Consider the following 23,951-nt stretch of genomic DNA (forward strand, 5'->3'; position numbering starts at 1 on the left):
TGGCCAGATCTTACCCAATCTGCCTACAGTGAAGTCCAGCAGCTGGCAAGTCACACCGAGAAGCAGAGAAATTCCAAACAGCAGCTCAGAGCCTTTCTCCTAGATGGTCATCAGATATTGAGGGACAGATTTCTGGAAGGCAGAGACTAAACAACAATCCAAAAGAAAAAAAGAAAGGGAGGGAGGAAGGCAGAGAGGGTGGGGGAGGAGAGAGAGAGAAAGGAAGGACGGAAGGGAGGGAGGGAGGAAAATGGAAGGAAGGGATGGAGGAAGGAAGGAAAATTAAACAATTCAAAGCAGGAGGCAAAATATACAATTATTTTCCCCAAAATTCATATTAGTAGTCATAATGAGAAGATGTTACAAGTATAAAACAAGAACAAGGGCTCAAATAAGAGAAGAAGAAAAAGAAAGAACATCTGGACATTAAAAATATTAGCACAGAAATAAAAATGCAATTGATAAATGAGAAGATACATTTGAGGACACACCTCAGAAACTCCAACATAAGAACAGAGGTGAAAAATAGGAGAAAATGATGTGGTCTGTTTGGAGGTCCAAGTCCAAACAATCAAGAGAGAAAATGGAGGGGAGGAAGAAGTAATAGAAGAACATTTTCCAGGAGTAAAGAAAGTAAGTTTCCAGGCTGAAGGGGTTTTCAAAGAACCTAGTATAACAAAGGAATTCTCACACCAAAACTTCATATCACCAGAAATAAAAGGAGATTGTAAAGGCTGACAAGGAGAAATAGTTAGAGGTCAGAATGGCCTTCAACTACAGAACAAAGCTTTTAAAATTGAGAAGGAAAATGACTTCCAACTTAAATTCTATAGCCTGCCAAATTATCAATCAGGAACAAGTATAGAATAGAGACATTTTCAGAAATGCAGGGTCTTAAAAAGTTTACCTCCTATGTAACTTCTTAAAGAAGTTACTGAAGGATGTGCTCCATCAAAATGAGGGAGTAAACTGAGAAAGAGGAATGGAATCAGCAAGTCATCTACCCAGCACAGGATGAGGGAGAAAGGGAATTTTCAGGAGGATGGAAAAAAGACCAGGGAACCAGCTGTACAGCAGCTGGAGACGAAAACCAATCCAGAACAGAGCAGGAGAAGAGAGGTGGTCAGGCAGAGTGACTCTAGGAGTAAAAAATGAAAGTGGTAGATTCTCTGACACGTTTGACTGTGCGAGGAGACATCTACAGTTGTACAGAAGATGTCACCAGAAATTTGAACACCAATTTTTTTGAAAGCAATTAAGTGCAAGAAAAATAAAACATCCTACAATGGCCTCCTATAAGAACTATTAAATTTTTCTCTCCACAATGTCTCTTGACAAATTATACCACTTTTCAGACAACAAGCATTTTCTGTCTTTCATTTTATTTTTACTTTTGGGATAACAAAATTTCACCCCAAACACACTAAATATATATGCCATAAAGAGTGATAGTCTGACATTATAATTGTAGGCAATGGAACATTTGCCAATTGATTCAACAGTTTCCAATCAGAGACCGGTGTATTGGACAAATGTGAGATACTTACTATGTTTGGATGAGCCCCAGATACTTTGTTATGCAAGGACTGCCAAACACGGAAGGCCTTCTGCAACCCTTCAGTCTGTGAGGTGTGCACCCTCTTTCCTTGTGCTTCCAAGCACTCTCATGTTTAGCCTTTATTTAGTCCTCGAAGTGTTTTATCACACTCCAAATTAAGTACAGCTTGCGTGAAGGATATCCAGGAACCCAAAAAGTTTTGTGAAAAAAATGACACAGCAAGAACATACCTTCTAAAGAATGACTCCTCCAACTTAAGTCTCCTCTTCCTCCTTTGGTGAATAAAATAAAATAAGCCTTTGTTACATCTCTCATAGATAGATAGATAGATAGATAGATAGATAGATAGATAGATAGGCAGACAGACTGATAAACTTATTCATTTAAACTTGCTTTTATTGTTCAATTGATTAATTTTTCCACCTGTGGAAACTGTTTGGGCACCTGGGGTTGCATTGGGATGCGTCAGTATTTTCCCCATTACAATTAATGGAAATTTTTCCCTTTCATTTAACAGCTTTCCACTGAGTGGTAAGGCTTTCAGGATCAAATTAAAATCTGTAAAAGGAATAGGTACTTAGGAAAGGAAGTGTAAATACATTACTAAGCTCAGCAGTGAACAGTATTTACATGGTCCTGATCATGAAAATGACAGATATGAATTTAATAAAAGATGTGATTTAAGCCACATGGGGAGGGTGGAAGAATTATGTGTGAAGGAGCTGTATCAGAGTTGAATATTAGGAAATCAACATGTGATATATGAATCTGAAAAATCAAGAATAGCAATATAGACTAGTGACTTAGAAAAACAGAAGTAAATGCTCGAAGCAGCATCTGAAAGCATGCCTCCGGAAATGAGGACTGGGGTGAAGAGAGGGCAGGGGCTGTTTATTATAAGCTTCATAGGACTGTTTGACTTTTTAAAGCAGGCAATAACTTTGATAAAAATTTAAATTATATTTTTAAAGGTAATAAATATTCATTAGCAAAAGCTTAGAAAATACAAATATGGAAAGAGAATAAAAGCCATTCATATCAACCCAGAAAAGCCACTCACAAAACCCTGGTTTTGAATTTTGAGTCTTTCTTCTACACATACACATATGCACATTTTTTTTAAAGTGCAAGATTGAATTGTTAATATTGTTTTGCAACATGCATTTTTCTCGAAAAGTAACTGCAGGAAATTTCTCCATATCAGTATTCATCTACTACATCATTTTAATGGCTGTATGTTCCCCATCATATGGATATACTGTAATTTATTTAGTTCAACACAACATTAACCACTAATTGTTCAATCAGCCTAATTCTTCCAACAGACAAATATAACTTAAGGTTATTTTGGAAAGATGACAAAAAAGAATTTACTCTGGGTTCAAAATTTGTCTTCAATAATTCTATTTTGCTTTACTAGCAAAAGAGTGAGAGATTTTACTCGCTTTGAGATTTTCCCTTGACAATCCACACTGTTTCTTCTTGAAATTCTCTCCTCCATTTTAAGTGTAAATGGCATGCCTATGTGGTGGATGGCTGTTCTTGCCTGCCAGTGTCCGTTTTGTGACTTTAGGTAACAGCACATCAATTTTCCCTGGTGGAATCCCCATTCCTTCCTTCCACAATGCTCCGCCTGTGTGGTTTGGGTGAAACTGACCCCACCTTCCAGTCCAGGTGATCTCAGCCTAGTTCTTCTGGCCTCAGTGAATGGCTCAGGGATGGACGTGTGCACAGAACTGATTCAATGAGAATCAACCCCAGAACTTTTACTGGAATCTTTAGGAAAGAGGAATTCTCTTTTTTTCTCATGGAGATGGCTGAGCTGAGAAAAGCGTAAGTCTGGAGTGGCTGGAGGCCATTTGCCATTACAAAGGGAGAGCCTGCCTCAGGATAGAGCCAGAGAGGAGGAAAGAGGAGCCAAGAGATGCAGAAAGTCAGATTCCCCATGACTTCCTTTGTGCACCTGGATCCAGCACTGCCTGGTGGTCTCAGCCAAAGAGCTGTATAAATGAACAGATTTCCATTTTTCACTCAATTTCTTGAGCTGGGGTTCTGTCATCTGCAAGTGAATGTGTGTGTTAATAACACAGACTCAAATAATTCAAACAGAACAGAAGACCATAAGGTGAAAATTAAACATTTTCTTTCTTCCCCTCTCAATTTTCAGTTTAAACTCCCCAGAGGCAGTCAGTCCTTACAGTTTCTTACATATGCTTCCAAAATGTCAGTGCATTTAAAATATACCAATTTTTGAACCTATGCAAACAGGATTATACTATCTGTATTATTCTATAATTTGTGTTTTCTACTTCACCATGAGGTAAAGGACACCTTCCCTCACTGCATCCGGACATTTAGTTCATTCCTCCTAAGACCTGCAAAGGATTCTATTACCTGGACATGCCACACACCAACCAGGCCTATATTGAAGGCCACTGGGTTTCCCAGTTTTTCACCATTAAAAACAAGCTGTGCTGAGCATCCTTCTTATGTAGTTGTAGGAGGCAAATCCACAGTGCTGAAGAAGCTGGTGCTTCTGGTCCCTCATTACCCAGAACCCTGCCAGGGGATACATTTAGTTTGGTTTGGCGGGATGTGTGTAAGTCACAGCCAGCTGCACGGTGTAAGAATAGCTTCCAGAAATACTCCTGCTGCCCACAGTGCCAACTCACAGGGGTCAAGGTACAAAGGTACAGGGCCCTAGATCACAGGTCAGTAAAAACATGTGTGAGGCTAACAGGACAGAACTGTGTAGGGAGTGGAAGGGAAACGGTCTGAAATGCACAGAGCCAGAAACTAGTCTGTAGAAGTTTCTTCCAATCATCAGAGGTATAAAAAGGGTTTTGTTTCTCACCAAAATCTGCCAGAAACCTACTTGATAATGTAGCATATATATACAACTATAAACGTACCATATATTTATTTCTTTTTTGATGGGAATCATGGGGAATAGAATATATCAAAATTTCTGTCTTTGTAGTGTGCAAATATGTACAAATACTACAGTGAGGATGCCTGTGGGAAGTAGCATGTTTTATGCATCAAAGCTATCAATAATAAAAAAAAATTCAATTTACCATGCTATAGGAAAGACTGAATTATCTTCCTGTTCTCTTTATTAAAAAAATGTAAAATTGTCATCGTATAAATAAGGAGTGATCAGAGTATACAGCCAAAATTAAAACGTAAGAGAAAAAACATTATGAGGTGCAACAGGCAGTTAATTTCTGAATTTTGTGATGGGTAGGGTATTTATAAGCTTTTTAGATTTTGTAATTTTTTTGTAATTTCTCTTCTCATTATAAATAAATATTCACATTTGTGCCTGACTTGTATATGTAATTTTTTTTTTAAAGAGGCTCTCTAAAATTGCTTGAGCTTCAGACTACAAACCTTGGACTCATAGCTGCACAGTGGCTGAACGTATAGGATCTGGAGCCAGACTGCACAGCTTCAAGTCTCAGGTGAGCCATTGCTATAGACTGGATGTTTGTGGCCCCCTAAATTCGTATGATCCAATGAGATAGAATTAGGAGCTGAGGTGGATCAGAGGTGATTAGGTCATAAGGGTGGAGCCCTCATAAATGAGATTAGTGCCCTAACAACCCACTTCCTTGTCCTTCCATCATATGAGGACACAGCAAGAAGGTGGCCCTCTATGAATCAGAGAGAGAGCTCTGATCAGAACTCAACCACGCTGGCACCTTGATATTGGGCTTCAGACTCCAGAACTGGGAGAAATACATTTTTGTTGTTAATAAGCTATCCATAGACTGGAAATTCTGTTATAGCTGCTCAAATGGACTAAGATGGCCACCTACCAGCTCTGTGACGGTGGGTAGGTTACTTCTTCTCTGTGCCTCAGTTTCCTCATCTGAGAAATGGAGATAATAGCTTCAGAGGGTTGTTGTGAGGATTAAATGAATGAACACCTACATAGAAACTAGAACCTACCAATCAGTAACAGTCAATAACAACCATGGTCATCCTTATGCATTTGTAAAGATAGCTAAGCAGGATAGGCTCTTAGAAGTGTCAGTGTATTTATGCCAATTTTAATTAAGAATGCAAGCTGCCCTCCAAAAGCAATGCCAGCTTACCCTCCCACTATGTACGTTGTGACATATGTCAGAGCTGTGGAGTTAGGAAGCCCATCTCAGATGAACCTATGGCTGTGGTTCTTACCACATTCCAGACTAGTCCAGTTCCCTGAACCTGTCAAAGTCAAGTTGGTTGATGGCTGCTGGGAATGGGGGCCCCTGCTCCCAATTAACCCATCCTGTGAATCCTATGAGCAGTTCACATTTACCAAGCACCTTCCCTTTATTGAGGTCAGTGGCCCTGTAGGTTAGGCAGAGTGGGCAGAGGTTGTTCTTTTATGGAAGATGAAATTGTGGCTCAGAGAGGTAATGGGCTTATGTGAAGTCACCACAGCAGATAAGAAGCTGGGAGAGGAGTGAGAATTCAGGTCGTCTGAAAGCCTAACGCATTTCCTACTGTACTTTGTTGCCTCTCAAAAATTTTTACATTAAAATGAAACATACTGTTTAAAATGAAATATATGCACAATGAAATATACCCTGTTCTCCAAGTTAGTTGTGAAGAGCAAGCATTAAGGCTATATTATGTACTAAGAGTGCACTTCTTAGAAAAATAAATTTAATTGCAGTCTCTCGATTCAAATCAAATCCACTCTGTTTTAAACTTTCAATTATGGTAAGATATAGCTGTAGAGAATGTGCTTCCCATCCTAATTTGAGACCTCAGATGGCAGCTCTGGTACTTCTATCTTTAAAAACCTACCTCACCCATCCCCCAGACTTCATATCTTTTCTTCGACTTGCCAAACAAATTTTCTCCAAAAAATAGAACTGTTTAAATGCCTAAGAGAAGGAAGTGAAGAGCTCAAAATTAGTCTGTTCCCACATGTTCAGGCTAATTTAACTTTTCTCACATGACAAATTAGAAAGGAAAATAAAAATTTGCAAGAAGGACAATTAAGAATAAACTAGAGATGTCCTCTGTCCCACATTAGGACAGGATTCCATAATTTGTTTTTGCATGGATGGAGTAAGGTTCAGGCATGTGGGAACGAATGAGTGGATGCTTTTGTTCTCCAGTGTCACCCAGCAAGTAAGAGCTTAATCACAAAGTGAGGATCAGCCCACGGTGAGCTGTGCCTTAGGTCTGCTATTCAGCAAGCTGGGCTGACTACCATGTAAGTGCATCCAGCTACATGCAGTCTAGCTTATGCAAAACGTGAAAATGCCCAGGATCTATGAAAGTGCGGTCAAGAAGACAGGTATATAGGTAGATAGGTAGGTAGGTAGATAGATAGATAGATAGATAGATAGATAGATAGATAGATAGATAGATAGATAGATGAATCGATGGATTAACAAGAGGCTCCTCAGCAGGGAGATTTATTTGAATACGCCACACGATGGCTCCCAGGCCATCTTCTAGCTCACCAACCCTGGTAATTTCCAGTGACTATCTCCTTCCTCAAAGCTCTAAGAATACTCAAAGGATCTGCTCTGTAAGTATAATTATGGGAGTAAGTTTCTAACGTGCAGGACTTGGTACACAGGAGCCACTTACTACTCCAGCTGCCACAAGAAGTTTCTTTCTCTCCTTGGCAACACAGAGATGCATACCCGTAGACAGAGATTCCCAGCTGCTGACAGCCTTAAATTAGCCAGATATTTGCCTCTCAAAATGAGCTTTACAAGAACTCAAAGGTCAACGAACCCTAAATAAGAACTGGCACGCTCCCTACCCACTTCCTGCTGAACCAGGAGAAGAGAGAAGATACACAGTGGGGTCTGAAGTTGCTGAGCATCTGGTTATAGTACCAGCTATGATTTTTTAAAATAATAGGGAATAGAAATTATTCACAATTGATTGGCTTATTATTAGGTTGTAGGAGTTCTTTATATAGTCTAGATTCTTTGTCAGATTGTAGAAGCAAATGTTTTCTTCTACCATATGGATTTCCCATTGACTTTTTAAATGGTATTTTCAATGAGGAAAAGCTGTAACTTTTTTATAAGATCCAATTTATCACATTTTTCTATTATGGCTAGTGCTTCCTGTGTCTTTTCTAAGAAATCTTTGCCTTTCTCAAATTAGGGGTGATATTCTCTTATGTCTTTTCTGGAAGCTTTATAGTTTTAGCCTTTAAATTTAGGCCTATGATCTATAGTGAACCAATTTGGGGGTATATCGTAAGGTGGCATCAAGATTCATTCTTTCCCCCATATAAATACCCAATTATTCTGGCACTTAAAAAAAAGATTTTTCTTTCCTTATTGAATTGCCTTAGTTTTGATATAAAAACTTAATTGGCCATTTATACTTGGATCTAGTTCTGGATTCCCCAATCTGTTCCATTGATCTGTGTATTTATTCTTATACCAACACCACATTATCTTGATTACTGTAGCTTTATAGTAAGATTTGAAATCAGGTGGTGTAAGTCAACCAACTATGTACTTTTTCAAGATTAGTTGATTATTCTAAGACCTCTGCATTTCCACATAAATTTTAGAATTAGCTTGTCAATTTATACCCTCCCCCCAAAAAAGCCTACTGGGATGGTAATTGTGATATTTTTCTCTAGATTAAGTGGGGGGACCTGACATCTTAACAATGCTGAATCTTCCCATCCTTGAACATGAAATATCTATTTATTTAGATCTTTAATATTTCTCAGCAGGGTTTTCTAGCTTTCTACATAAAAGTCTTAAATAGATTTCATTATCTTTATCCTTAGGTATTTAATTTTGTGGGTGCTAGGTAAATGATATTGAAGTTTTCATTTTTTCCCAACTGTTTGTTGCTCTTTTATATAAATTCAGTTGATTTTTGTATATCGACCTCTTATCTTGCAATCTTTCTAATGTTAAACAAATCTTGCATAGCTAGAATAAACTCTACTTGGTAATGATGTATTATATCCTTTTTATACATTAAATTTCTTTAATTTAAGACATGTTGCTTATAGGCACAGGAGGGATATGGATCTGTAATTCTTCCCTTGCAATGTCCTTGTAATGTACTTAATGTCCACAACTCCTTATTAGAGTTACGTAGGACTCATAACATGCGTTTAAAACTGTTCCCTCCTCCACAATGTTCTGAAAAATTTGTATAATATTGGTATTACTTCTTCCTTAAATATTTGACAGAATTCACAAGCGAAGTCATGTGGACCTGGACTTTTCTGTGGCAAAGCTCTTAATTACAAATTTAATTTCTTTAGCGGATATAGAGTTATTCATATCTTATACTTATTTTATTACTTTTACAGTTTGTGTCTTTTAAAGAATTTATCAGTTTAACTTAAATTTTCTAGTTTATGGACATGAGATCGTTAGACACAGTCTTTCATTTGTCTCCCAGTGACTGCAGAGTCTGCAGCGGTGTCCTCCCTCTCACTCCTGGCACGGGTGGCTTGTCTTGTTTCTCTTTTTCCTGATTAGCCTACTTGGGGTGGGGGTGGGGGTATCTATCTATTTTGTTACTCTTTGCAAAGAAAACTTTTGGTTTTGTTGACTTTCTCAATTGTTTGTCTACTTTTTATTTGACTGGTTATTATTATTAAAAGTATTACTCATTACTTTTTATTACACTCAATCATTTCTTCTTATTTACTATGTGTATAATTTATTCTTTCTAGTTTCTTAAGATGGAGGCTTAATCGATTTTAACCATCAATTTTACTCTAAATACTTTTTTAGCTGAATCTCACAAACGTGGTGGTTTTATCATCAAGTCAAAATATTTTCTTATTTTCTTGTGGTATCTTCTTTGATTCATGGGTTATTTAGAAATGTTGGCTTAATTTCAAAATATTTGAATTGGCCAGAGATCTTTTTTGTTCTTGATTTTTATTTTAATTCTTTTATTGTCAAAGAATACCCCCTTATGATTATAATCCTTTGAAATACTTATTGAGATGTGTGTTGAAATGTGTTATTGACTGTTCCATGTACATTTGAAAATAATACATACTCTGCAATTGCTGATTAGTGTTTGATAAAATGCCAGTTATGTTAAGTTTGCTGATAATCCTCTATCTTTCCTGATGTTTTATATTTTATTTGTTTAGAGGAGGTACTGGGAATTGAACCCAGGGCCTTGTGGATGCTAAGCAAGCACCCTACCATTTGAGCTATATCCTCCCCACTCTGATGTTTTATATTTTATATATTTATATAACATCTATCAGTTCTTGGGAGAAGAGGGTAAACCTCCTCGACTCTGATTGTAGATTTGTCTGTTTCTCCTTTCAGTTCTGTCAGTTTTGAAGCGTGCATTTCCAAGCCTATTATTGGGTGTATACACATTCAGGAATTGTACGTCTTCTTACTGAACTGACTTTCTTGTCATTATGTAATGTTCCCCTTTATCCCTAGTACTGTTCTTGAATTCGTCTGATAATATAGCCCCACTCTGTTTTCACAATTAATCATTACACGGTTGTCCTTTTCTATTCTTTTTCTTTTAGCTTGTTTGTGTCTTCATATTTAAAGTGTCTCATAAACATCATATAATTGGGTCTCACATTTTAATCCAGTCTGGCAGTAATTGCTCTTTTATTAGATTGTCTAGTCCACTTAGATATAATGCACTCAGTGATTTGATTGGGTTTAATTCCACCATCTTGCTATTTGTTTTTTCTTTGCCCCGTTTATGCTCTCGTTCTTATTTCCCTCTTTGTCTTCCTTCTTTTGGATTAGTTAAATGTTTCCTAGTATTCCTTTCTGTCTTCTCTATTGGCTTTTTAGCTATGCCTCTTTGTTTTAACTTTAAGCAGTCGCCCTGGGATTTAAAATAAGCACACTTCAGTTATGACAGTCTACCTGTGATAATGAATGAACTTTATACCGCTTCACATATAATGCAACTGCCTCACGTGATACGCTTTCGTTTTCCCTCTTCCCATCCCTTATGCTGCCGCAGCTATGCCCTCTGCTTCTACTCAGATTATTTACCTCACAAAAATTTGCTACTGTTTTTGGTTTAAGCAGTCAAGTGCCTTTTAAAGAAACTACCAAAAAATCAGAATATCTGTTATAGCTGTACCCCACATATTTTCTATTTCTGATCCTCCTCTTCATATACATCTAATATCATATGGAATCCTTGTCTTTCTGCCTGGAGAACTTCCTTTACTATTTATTGCAGTGCATGCCTGCTAGTGATTAATCCAACTTTTGCTTACCTGAAAATGTCTTTATTTTACCTTGTTTTTTTAAAAACACTGTTTTTGCCAGATACTGAGTTCTAGGTTGATTGAGAACTTTTTGTTTTTGTTTATTTTTTATTTTAGTACTTCAGCGATGTTATCCCATTATCTTTTGACTGGTTTTACATCTAAGGAGAAATCAGCAGTATTTCTTATCATTATTCCTTTGTATGTAACCTATCTTTTTGTCCTTTGGTTGCTTTTTAAATGTTCTTTATCTTTGGCTTTCCAGCTATTTGATTATGATAATATGCGGTATGGTTCTCTTTGTGCTTATCTTGAATGCATTTCGTTGAGTTTTCATTTATCTGAATGTTGATATTTTGCCACCTAATTTGGGGAAATATTGGTCATTATTTCTTCCATTTTTTTTCATTGCCCTGTTTTTTCCCCCTCTCTTCTCCTATTAAGACTCCACTTACACTTTAATACTGTTTAATGTTTTCCCGCAGGTCACCAAGTCTCTGTTCATTTTTAAAAAGCCTTTTTTCCCTCTCTGCTTCAGTTTAGATAATTTCTGTTGATCTATTTTCGTGTTCACTAATCTTTTTTTTACGTTGTTCAATTTCGTGAATTTTTCATTTCATAAATTGTGTTTTTCAGTTCTATAGTTTCCATTTGTCTCTTTTTAAAGTCTCCCTTTCTCCACTGAGATTTCTATATTGCGATATCCATCTTTTCCTTTAGATTCTTGAATTTATTTGTAGTGGCTGCTTTATAATCATTGTCTGCTCCTGACTCCATCTGTGTCATCTCTGGGTCTGTTCCTGTTGACTTTATTCTGGTTATGGGTCATGGTTTCTTGTGACTTTGCACGTCTATTAATTTTTTGGCATGCTAGACATTATGAGTGCTACAATGTTGAGTTTGGGTTATGTTGTTTTTTTGAAAGAAGGTTGCATATTAGTGTGAGTATTACTTTGACAAGTGTTTAATTTATTTGTGGCTCATTTTGATCCTGCTGAAGCTTGTTTTTAAGCTTCGTTAAGATGGGTCAAGAGTAGTACATGTGCTAGGACTAGAGTAGCCCTGTTTCTTGGACTGGCCTCTCTGGGGTCTCAGCTCAGTGCCCAGAGTGTTCAGTAACATATCTACACCAAGACTGGCCAGAAGCCCAGTGCCCCCCATCACTGTGTAACCTCAAGAATCTACACCAGCTCATCATCCCTCAGTAGCTATTCTTCGCCCAGCCATACAGGGTCTTGCCTTGCACATGTGCAGCTTTGTATTTGGCCAACGCCTGCAGGTGACATGAATGCAGGTTTCTGGGAAAACTTCTCTGTTCAGTTCGTTCCTCTTTAATACCCTACCCCAATTCCTGTCACCTCAGCAGCCTGAACTCTGGACTCTGTTGACTCCACCCAGTGAGTCCACTGCTGTGTTTTAACATCTAGTTTCCCATGCCGCCATTTGGAACGTGTCCCATGGCAGAAAAGCTAGACTGAATGTGGGACTTACCTCATGTGTTTCCGTTGCTTAAGATTCACTGGCCGTGTTTTGTTGTTTTTGTTGTTGTTTTGCAAATCTTTACAAGCACTGAGTAAACTTCTTGGCACATACTAGGTGCTTAGCAAGATGATTTTTAAGGAGTAGGACGTGATTCATTTGGCTCACGTATGTGCTACTTCTGAAATTGCCACAGGCAATTCAAATGGCCTATCCAGAGAATCAGTCTCCATCTTCTCCACCCACTCCTGCTCCCCTCCCAGAGTAATCAACTTTCTCTTCAGAAGCTGGCAAGCAGTTTTTTGCACATTTGGGTTCCTTAGTTTGTAAAGCTTTGAGCATTCAGAGAACGATCAGAATTACATTCACCCACAGTGAAGATGCACACTGTTCTCTGGGGAATTTCGTATACTTTTTCCAAATCTGCTAAATGTTCTCTGGAAGAATTACTGGTGGGGAGGGGAGGCTGTGGATAACCTTGCATAAATCATCATTCAGAATGTATCTTTGAATTCCTGCATATAGTTTCTCATGGTACCAAGAAAAGAGCTTCTGAGGTTGTTCAAAGAGAGATGCTAAAGAGAGGAAGAAGGCAGCTCTGTGGGAACTCCGGGGAGGGGAAACCCAGACTGACGAGGCTCTTGGGCAAAAGAAATCCCCAGCGAATGCCTCCTGGCTCTTTTTTTTCACCTCAAACACCCTGCTCTGTCTCATCTTCCTGGGGCCCATTTTCTGGACCAGTGAACCAAATGAAAAACAGGCCATTTTCTTTTGTTTCCGTCTTAACTGGGAAGATCAGGTCTCCAAAGGGAGGATTATTTCAACACTGCTTTGGAGATCACATTTGGATTTTTCACACTTCACCATTATCTATCATTCTGCTCCCACAACCACCCCGTGTACACACTATATAATCAGTGACATCTTTCCTTCTGCAAAAGATGTGTCATTTGGCTTTGTGGCCTAATGACCCCATTCTTGCCTTAGAGACAATGAATGGACAGTTTGAGTTAGGAATTCCTGTATTTTGGCCAGTGGAACTAACCCTCCAAGATTTCCTGTTCATCAATGAGCACCGGTCTCCTCAGGCTTGCATTTTGGTTCAAAAGCACAAGACAAATAAGGGATTGAAAAGACTAAATATGTGAGAGTTTCGAATTTTCCTCCGGGGGGAAGAAAACCAACAAGTTATGATTTTCCTGCAAGTAAACAAACTGTTTTCCATATGTTTCCAAGAGAAAACTGCTTTTCTGTTATTCTGCACGTTTCATGGATGATTCCAGTGGGGGGGTCCTAGGAAGCAGCGCATTTTCTCTGGCTGCAGGGAAAAATGTGTTTTCCAGCTCATTCTCTGGAGCCAGGAATGAGGAGCAGCAAGGTTTGGTTTCTGCAGGCTATGAGGTCCATTGGGTGGGGCCCCAGTGAGGCCTGGCCTCATGAGCCTGGGGAAGCTGCTGTCCCATCCTCCTGTCCCTGCCCCCAGGCTAGATGAGGGTGGGGGGCTGTGCCCACTGCAGAAAGATGAACTAGAATAACATCTGCAGTGTAACCTCTGGACTCTAGCTCCTGGGGCACCTGTAGCCCCCATCTACCTCAAACCATAGAGCAGGTGACCCTTCAAATTCTTGCTAGAATATCAAAAACACCTGACCTTGTCATTCCCCTATTTCAGTACCTTCAATAGTTCTCCTGTTGCTCTTAAGATCAAGTCTATACTCCTCAGAGTTTCTCATAAGGTTGGTTCTCAGTAACCAGATTCCACTGTATCTTTACCTTCATCTCTCACTATTCCCTCTTCAACCGTCTCTCCACTCCACTTCCCGGACCCCTACCCCTTTCTTGCCTCCAGCACACACAGTGTTTGCAGTCCCTTGAATGCACTGGACTCCCTTTGTTCCTGGGAACGCCCTTCCTTGCTGACTCTTGTTCGTACTTCCAATCAACGCAGAATTGCTTCCTCCAGGGAGCCTTCCTTGTAGACTGGGATGGCTGTCCCTCCTTGCTGCCATAGTTCACCGTGTTTACCACATCATAACTATTCATTGACAAATATTACTGGACATGTCTGCGGAGCAGCAACTGGGCTAAACTCTGGGGACACAGTGGAAAGAAAACAGTAATAAACAAGGAGACAGGCAAATAAGTGAGAAAATACCATTGTACTAAGTCCTGGGAAAGAACAGGATGTAGAAATGGAATATGAGGAGTGAGATAAATGCCTATTTTACTCTGACTTCCTCTTTACCTCTCTGTCTCTCCATTAGACAGCAGTTCCTCTAGAGCAGAGATTTACATTCATCATCTGTCTTTTTTTTTTTTATCACCTCTTTATTTCTAATGCACAACATAGGACACGGCACACAGAAGGCACTCAATAAGAGTTTATGGTTTGAATCATAACCATTTTCTGTTCCATTTCTAGGCCTATTTTCAACTCTGCTGGAAATCAGGAATTTCACATCTTTTTCCACGAGGGGTAAACTGGGTAATTAAAGGGGCAAAGAACAAAGACACTGGCTCATTTTTAAATATGTCCTCAAATTCTTTAACACTCCCTCAAAAGATGCAGCCTAATTCCTCTCCCGTTGAGGGAGGGCTGGTTTTGGTGACTGACTTCTAATGAATGGGATAGTGTAGAAAGGATCATGTGTTCATTTTGAAGCTAAGTCATAAAAGATACAGCAGCTTCCATCTTTCTCTCTTCACCTTGCTTGTGGGAAGCCAGCTGCCAGGTTTTAAGATGATCCAGCAGCCTCTTGGGAGACCCACATGGCAAGGAACTGAGGCCTCCTGCCAACAGCCAAATGAGTGACTACCTTGGGAACAGATCCATTAGTCCCAATCAAGCCTTCAAATGACGGTGGCCCCGGCCAAAACCTTGGCTGCCACCTAATGAGAGACCTTAAACCACAGCCACTTAACTAAACTGCTCTCAGATTCCTGATCCCCAGAAACCTACAGGTAATAAATGCTTGTTTAAAACCACTCACTTTGGGAGTATTTTATTATGCTGCAAAAGATAGTTAATGTAATTTGTCTGCATGCTTGAATGTATGCAGAAAGACAGAGGAGTTAGCTGGGCGTCCTCTGCAAGGAAGGGCTCTTCCATTCCAGAGACAAAAGGAGGCTTTGTCTGCAAAATCAGAAAGGTAGTTATTATTTTTTTATCCTTAGGGAGACTGGGCCTATTTTGGGGTCCTGGGTTTCTAGCTTTCTCCATGGCATCTCCTTATGAATGCAAATGAGCTGTGAACACAAGGCAGGCATGTCATTGCTTACTCACGCTGCCTGAAAACTTTCCATGTGTTTAGCACTGTGCTACAGAGCTTTGCATATATTGATTCATTTAAGCTTCACCACAACCCTGTGAAAATTATTGTCCCTGCTTTACAAATGGGGAAACTGAGGCACTGAGCAGTTAATGACCTTGCCAAGTAGGCTTTTAATGGTGGAAGAAAGGCCCTAACAGTGACGGCCTACACTATGACAAGCATCTTAACAGACACTTTAATATTATTTCACTTAATCCAAAAACAAATCTGCAAGAAATAGATTAAAGCCCTTCTTTAATTAAAGTATAGTTAATTTACAATGTTGTGCTTGTTTCTGTTGTATAGCAAAGGGACTCAGTTATATGAAAAAGAATATATAGAAATATTCTTTTCCATTATAGGTCATTACAAGCTATTGACTATAGTTTCCCGTGCTATACAGTAGGACCTTGTTATTTATCTGTTTTTTGTATAGTATTTTGTATCTGCTAATCCCAAACTCCTAATTTATCCCTCTCCCCTTTCCCCTTTGGTAACCATAAATTTGTTTTCTATCTCTGAGTCTGTTTCTATTTTGTAAATAAATTCATTTGTATCATATTTTAGATTCCACATGTAAGTGATATCATATGATATTTGTCTTTCTCTGACTTACTTCACTAAATGTGATAATCTCTAAGTCTATCCATGTTGCTGCAAATGGCACTATTTCATTCTCTTTTATGGGTGAGTAGTACTCCATTATATAGATATAGATATAATAGGTATATAGATATATACCACATCTTATAGATAGATATACATACATACACACACACACACACACCCCCCACATCTTTTTTATCCAGTCATCTGTTGATGGACATTTAGGTTGCTTTCATGTCTTGTCTATTGTGAATAGTGCTGCTGTGAACACTGGGGTGCATGTATCTTTTTGAATTAGAATTCTATCTGGATATATGCCAGGAGTGGTATTGCTGGGTCATATGTTAAGTCTATTTTTAGTTTTTTTGAGGAATCTCCATACTGCACCAAATTACTTCCCCACCAACAGTGTAGGAAGGTTCCCTTTTCTCCACACCCTCTCCTGCATTTGTCATTTGTGGACTTTTGAATGATGGCCATTCTGACTGGTGTGAGGTGATACCTCATTGTAGTTTTGATATGCATTTCTCTGATAATTGACAATGTTGAGCATCTGTTCACGTGCCTGTCAAAGTCCTGTCTTTTAATGATAAAAATGAAGCCTAGGGAGATTGACTTCCCTATATTCGCACAGGTGTGGCAGGTGTGGGTTCAAAGTCTAGGCCCAGCTGTCTCCAAAGTCCTCTTTGCACAGCACCCAGCTGCCTCCCAGTTCCTGCCACCTTGTCGCCGCTCTCAGCTTCAGATGTGTGCTTGGCAAATCCAGAAAAATCACCCAGGTGCTGGCCAGCTCCCTAAATGGGAAATGAGGTGACAGCCCTGAATTCACACATCCCCATGCACCTCCAGGTAGCTGCTCCCTGCACCCACATCTATGCCAATGTGCTTTACGGCAACCCTGGGTAAGAGATGAGTGGGCAAAGCGGGCAGGGAGCATGCAGGATAAATGGGATGCAATAAAACCCAGCCTGTTTTTCTTCAAGGCAGGAGTTCAATAAATCCAGAGGCACCAGTGCTTGTGACACTCCTGAGGCTGAAGCTGCCACCAGGCTTGGCTTTGCTTCCTGGGACGCAGCAGGAATTCAGAGGAGATGGAGAGAAAGCTCTCTCCTGACTATCAGGCAAGGGAAGAACCCCATCTACAAAGTCAGACAGGCCAGCCTCAGGACAAATCATGCAATGAAGGAAACGTATACCGTGTGCCCGTCCGCCTGCCTGTCTGCATAGGTGGAGAACCTGCTTCCCTGTACAGAGCATGCACTCACTCATCTGTGTCAATTCCCTCTTCCTTAGTCGAGGCTTCATCCCTAAGGTTTCAGACATGCCCCTGACTTAATGTGGAAGTCAAGGTGGCTTCCTCATGAGCTAGAAACTGTTAGGTCTCCTTACGTTTCTCTTAGAAAATGGTTTGGGGTCTCCTCTTGATACCTGGGATGGTTAAGTCTTCCCACAGCACAGCAGGAAGAAGAGAGCTATGTGGTTCAAACTTGATTACCTGGAGACGGAGCTAGAAATACAGACTGCAGTTTCACAGGAGCAATTCTGATTCACTGGGTGCCCTGTGAGTATGCATTTGTAAGCCATCTGTTGATCACAGTTTGAGAAGCTGAAAGAAAATCACCGTTTAGAGTAGATCCATTAGCCCTGGATTAATAACAGCTCCAGGCAGAGTTTAAAAAAGCTTCACAGTGAGGGGGTTCAATGCATATTCATCATGCTTTGACAAATTATTAAGATCCCGGTTATCTCTAACCAGATGAACATAAAATTTTGTATTCTAAGAAGACCATGAAAATCTAAAAAGAGAGATGAAGATACAACTTGTCTGCAAAATCAAAAGGGTAGTTGCCTTTTTATAAACACTGAGCCTGTGTTTAGGGTCCTTCAGTTCCTTCCAAGAGCTGGTTTTGTTCATTTGTTGTTTACATCTGTGGTAGACAGAATTTTGGCCCCCATGACCTTTGCACCTGGCATTACATCCACGAATATGTTATGTTACATGGGAAAAGGAACTCTGCAGTTGGAATTACTTACCAGTTGACTTTAAAATAGGAAGATTATCCTAGATTAACTGGGTGGGCCTGCTGCAATCACATGAGCCCTTCAAAGTAGAAGAGGAAGGCAGAAGGGAAAGTCAGATTTGAAGAGCAAAAGTGATTTAACATCTGTTTCTCACTTGAAGATGGAGGGGCCGTGTAGGAATGAATATGAGTGGCAGCTGACAGCCAGCCAGCAACAAAGATCTCAGTCCTACAACCTCAAGGATTCTGCCAACACCCTGAATGAATTTGGAAGTGGAATCTTCCCCAGAACCTTTGGATAAGGGTCAGCTGCCTGACTTCAACTTTTGAGTACACAGAGCAGAACCCAGAGGTGCCTTCGTGGATTCTTCATCTACAGAACTGTGAGATAGTAAGTGGGTATTGTTTTAAGCTGCTAAGTGTTTGTTACACGGCACTAGAAAGCTAATAATATCTAAGTGCTTTTATTTTTTGAATGTTTTTGTCTGGATTTTTTGTTTTGGTTTGGTTTTTAATAGTCTAACACTTGAACTCATTGCTAGATGGTATCTCACATCCCAGCTCCCTGCGTCTCTTTGAGGACCATGTCAGATTCCACTTCTTGCAGAAAGCTTTCCTCAATGGAGTCATCTTTTATCATTGGTAGTGATGATCTTTGCCAAAAGAGTCCTATTTTGTTGGTAAATGAAAATTAAGGATGGGGTAGAGGCAATAAAGGATTGAATGTATGTATGGGGACAGGGTTAATGTTTAGGAGCCAAACAGAAAGATAGGCTAATTCATTCATTCATTCAAGAAATATCACTTGAGCATCTATTATGTTCCAGGTAGTCTTCTAAGAGCTAAAGCTATACTGGTGAATAAGACAATATGACTATTTTAAGACTAACAACTTCTTGAATAACATGATCACACTGAAGGCAGTGGGAGAGAAAAGAGCGAACTTAAGTTAGTTTGGAAAACAGGATTATGGTTATATTCTGTAAAGCTAAAGACAAAAAGAACTGTGTTTAAATACTGTACTCTAGTTAAGTAAACATATTTCTTATAAAGGGTATGGGTTAGGAATTCTGAAACTAATTTATGTGTGTATAATGTTTGAGCAAATAAATAAACACATTGTAGATCATGACAGCCAGGTATTTCACTATCAGAAGATAAAAGTTAGAGAAATGGGAAGGATTAAATGAACCCTATAGTGTTGAATAGAATCTATAGTATCAGCATGAATTCATGGCTTTTAATAACACACACACACAAATGCATAGATATGTGTGTATGTGATGTGTACATACTGCTTCTTGAAAGAGCCTAGAAGTAATGACACCCTAGTAGCAATGAGCACATCTAGCATCAAGATCTTGGTTTCTAAGTACCAGCCTATAATTCAAGGAGCCAGGGAGCCTTGGAAAAATGACTGAGTCTAGGGCTTGGACAGGAAAAATACAAGGTAAGCAAGGAGCATCATATGGAACCAGAAAGGAAGGAATAGCACCCTCCTCCCCCACCCCAAAATAAAGGGATGGGTGATGTTGAAAAGGCACAAGAACCAACTTGAAAGAGCTCCTCTTGATTAAATCTGGGACAATTTGAGGAACAAAATAAATATGAAAGAAAGAGAATATAACCCATAGAATAAAATAAATGTCTACGAATTCTTTTTTGGGAAAGAAAATTAAAGAGCTTTATTATGAGGTAGATCAGCAGGGAGACAGAAAGCAGGGGGCTCATATCTGTCTCCCCAGTCTGCTATTTGGTCACACTTTCATGAGTTATGGGAGGATGGATTGGCATGTGGGAGTGCTGGTGGGGCAGGTTTTCAGTTTAGAGCTTTGGAACCTGGCCATTTATGGTGAAGGGGGCTTCAGCACCCATCTCCCTGAACAACAGACTCTTTGTTTCTGAAAAAGTTTTAGCATTCCAGTTCCTGTCATGTCCCAGCCCTTTGGTTCCATGGCGGGAAGAAAGTTTGGTTCCAGATGACTATGAACCCATATTGGTACACCTGAATAAATAAATGGAAGCAAAAGGACAGCCTTCCTTACAGCAGAATTCCCAATTAATGAATTTGGAAGGAATTTTAGAAGTAGAAAATTATTACTAGGCAAACAGCATACTAATAATTATTGTAGGCAAGAATCAACAAGGGATGCTAAAATTAGTGGGTGAAAGTACAATGAGAAATAGGATATTTGCATAGTCTCAAAGTATCTCCCCACAGAATACTTATTTCTTACAAAGGGAAAAATAGTAACTTTTCCCTGGAGAATCCTGGCACAAGCCACCTTTAACCAAATGATCAAAGTCAACCTGGACATAATAAGACATATCAACATCATGTGCCTTCTGATGTGACGCACTGAGAAGCACAACATCACGTCACAGTATTCTTGCTACTTCCCAAATGCATAATGTCAACTAAGGCTGAGCAAAAAACTACAATATCAAGTACTGCTGAGGATGTGGAGAAACCAGAATTCTTATATATTGCTGGCACAAGCACTTTGAAAAACTGTTCAGCGATTACTCATACATACAGGTAAACACACATTTTCCATACAACCCAGTCGTTTCATGACTAGGTATTCATCCAAGAGAGATTAAAGCTATTTTTATGGCATTGTGGAAAAAACAAAACTATAGAGATTAGCAACAGGTAGTTGCCAGGGGTTGGGTTTGGGGGAGGGAAGAAGCTGACTACAAAGGGAGTTTTAAGGGATTAATGGGACTGTTTTATATGTTGATTGCGGTAGTGGTGACATGACTGTAAATATTTATCAGAATTTAGAACTGAATGCTAAAAAGAGTAACAAAAAAAATCCCAACCAATAAATCAAAACTTCTTAGAGACCACCTTTATAGTTACTAGCGCTTAGAATGGTGTTAATGATCATATGAAAACATCAGACCAACCCCAAGTGAAGCAAATTCTACAAAATAATTCTTCAAAAGTGTCAAGGTCATAAGAGAAGAGGAAAGACTGAGGAATTGCTACAGGTTGAAAGAGACCAAAGAGACATGACAGTTTAAGGCAATGTGGGAATTCTAGATTGGATCTTGAACTGTAAAAAGGATAGCATTAGTGGACCATTAGCAAAATGAGATTAAGGTCTGTAGATTAGTTAATACTATTGTGACAATATTAATTTTCTGGCTTCAATAATTGCACTATGATTATGTAATGTGTTACTATTAGGGAAAGCTGGATGAGGGGTACACAGGAACTCCATTATTTTTGCAAGTCTAAAGTTTTTGTAAGTCTAAAATTATTCAAATTAAAAAGTTTAAAGGCATTAATAATTTCTGTTAATCAAAAGATTCCAGAGACTGTAAAAAGGCAGCCTGCAGAATGGGAGAATGTAATTACAATATACCTACCCAACAAAGAATTCATTTCCGTAATAGATAAAGAAGTCTTACAAATTAATAAGAAATAAAATAAGTATATATAAAATACATTAGAAAAAGGACAAAAATTGTTCGGGGTACTTCACAGAAGAGAATATCTGACTGGCCAATAAACATAAAAGGTGTGCAATTTCATTAGTCACCATGAATATGAAAAATAAGACCACAATGAGAGATGCCGCTACACACTTAACTGAATTGCTATAATTAAAAGGCCAAAAATATCAAGTGCTGGCAAGGATTTGTATTAATACTGGACTCTCACACCCTCTTGGTTGGAGTGTAAATTGGGACAATCTACCAAAGGTAAAAATATTTGTGCCCTGTCCCCCAGCAGTTCTGCCCCTATGTATACAGAGCTAAAAATATATATGTATATAGCCCAAAGGCATGCACAAAAATGTGACAGCAGCACTATCTGTAACAGCCCCAAGCAGATACAAACCCAGTGTCCATCAACATAAACTGTGGTGCAGTCACACAATGGAATAGCATGCAGCAGTGAGAATGAAGACATGACCGCTATACGTGACAACACAACTGAATCACACAAACATAATACTGAGCAAAAAGAGGCAAAATTCATCTGTGGTGACAGACAGATGATCAGCTGTTACCTTTGGGGAGAGGCAGGTAGCGACTGGCAGGGGGAAATGGTGACTGAGAGGGGCCAATGGTTACGTGGAGGTGTTCACTTTGTGAAAATGCACTAAGTCGTACCCTTATCTGCATATGTTATATTTACAAAATGTTTACTCCTTAAAAATCTTTCAGAAGGCAAATAATAGAGAAAAAATAGAAATGTTTTCATAAAACTACTTAAAAGTCCCTTTGTTTTGAAGAAAATACAATTGTTCTATGTGAAACACTTCTCTGTATGGGTGGAAGAAACGCCTGGAATAGACCATTTTAAATGTCAGTATGATGTACAATCTGGGACCTCTAGATGCTAACACAGTAGTAGCAACTAAACAAATGCCAAAAGCAAGCAGACAGGAAATTAGAGAAGAAACTGGCCATACACATCCGGAGAAGCAAAAGCAGACAGACAAAAAAAAAAAAAAAAACCTAGTTTCTAAGAAATCAAATTGAAGAAGTGAAAATACACATTTTATATGATAATCAAACCACCCTGCCCACGGTGAATTCGGAATCTGCCTTCTCAGAGTGAAAGCCATGGGTTACCATGAGAGGCAAGGATAAAGAAAGGAAGAGATACATTGCATAACGAAAGGGCATCAGAACGAATAGAAGATAATTCCCTTGGACATGAAATGCAATCAAGTCAAGACCCATATTTTATCTCTGCTGGAGGCAGTCTTATTTGTTAGTAAAGTACTGGGATAATCAACCATTGTTCTCCCTGCCAAGACTGTCAAAACAAATACAAGCTTCTTTGCTCAGTGCTAAAAACGTCTGAGCCTTTAGAGAACAGCTGGGCAGAAAGCAATCTTGTTCAATTTCGCCACATTTCTCCCCAAGTATTAGGCTGTCCGAATGCAACCCACATCAAAGCATCCCAGACACCCACTGCAGGGACAGACCTGTCATGTGAACACAGCCTATCAAACTCAAGCAAGCAGAACGCACAATGAAAGCACTTTAAACTTGTCCAACTCCACGTCTAAAGGAGCAAAGACTGAAGCATAAAAAAGCAGCTACTCTAAACAAATAATTTCTTTGAGTAGCTTTTTATAAACACATATTTTAAAAATGTTGGTCTGCTTGCAAAATGCTATGTCCTGATAAGGCTCTGGGAGCATTAGAAAAGATTCATGATCTCTTGGCTGTACATTTTAACACTGGATTGCTCAAGGGACACCTTCTCCTAAGCATCTTCAAAATTAGTCTCTAGCTATTAAGTCAGCTTTTATTAAAGCACGTCTTATTTGTGGCTTTGTGATTTGTATTAATTAGGAGGTGCATCAGTTAGGATGCTTGGGGATGCAAGTAACAAAAAATTAAAAGTCCACTGAACTGACTTACACAAGATTTCTTTTATCAAATAACAAGAATCTAGGATGCAATGTACAACGTGATGACTACAGTTAATAATACTGAATTGCGTTTTTGAAAGTTGCTAAGAAAATAGATCTTAAAAGTTCTCATCACAAGAAAAAAATTTTTAAACTATATATGGTGACAGATGTTAAATAGACATGATCATTTTGAAATATAAACAAGTATCAAATCATTATGTTGCACACCTGCAACTAATATAATATTATATGTCAAGTATACTTCAATTTTTTAAATAAACAAACAAAATAAAACAAGAATCCCAGAGATAAAGCAGTCCCAGGTGGGTTAACCCAATAGCTCAAATGGGTTATCCAAGGTCCAAGTTT

At 39.0% G+C, this 23,951-nt stretch overlaps 1 long non-coding RNA gene across 1 annotated transcript in view; it reads left to right on the top strand.

Moving 5' to 3' along the window:
• The window catches only part of LOC116282033 (uncharacterized), a 36,916-nt gene that overhangs the window by 11,118 nt on the left and 1,847 nt on the right, over nt 1-23,951 (top strand). Inside the window, exons 2-3 of the long non-coding RNA XR_004191482.2 lie at nt 4,915-5,022; nt 18,357-18,586. This is a non-coding gene — a long non-coding RNA (uncharacterized lncRNA). The remainder of the gene's footprint in view (nt 1-4,914; nt 5,023-18,356; nt 18,587-23,951) is intronic.

Source organism: Vicugna pacos, chromosome 10, assembly GCF_048564905.1.
Source record: "Vicugna pacos chromosome 10, VicPac4, whole genome shotgun sequence".
NCBI classification, from domain to species: domain Eukaryota; kingdom Metazoa; phylum Chordata; class Mammalia; order Artiodactyla; family Camelidae; genus Vicugna; species Vicugna pacos.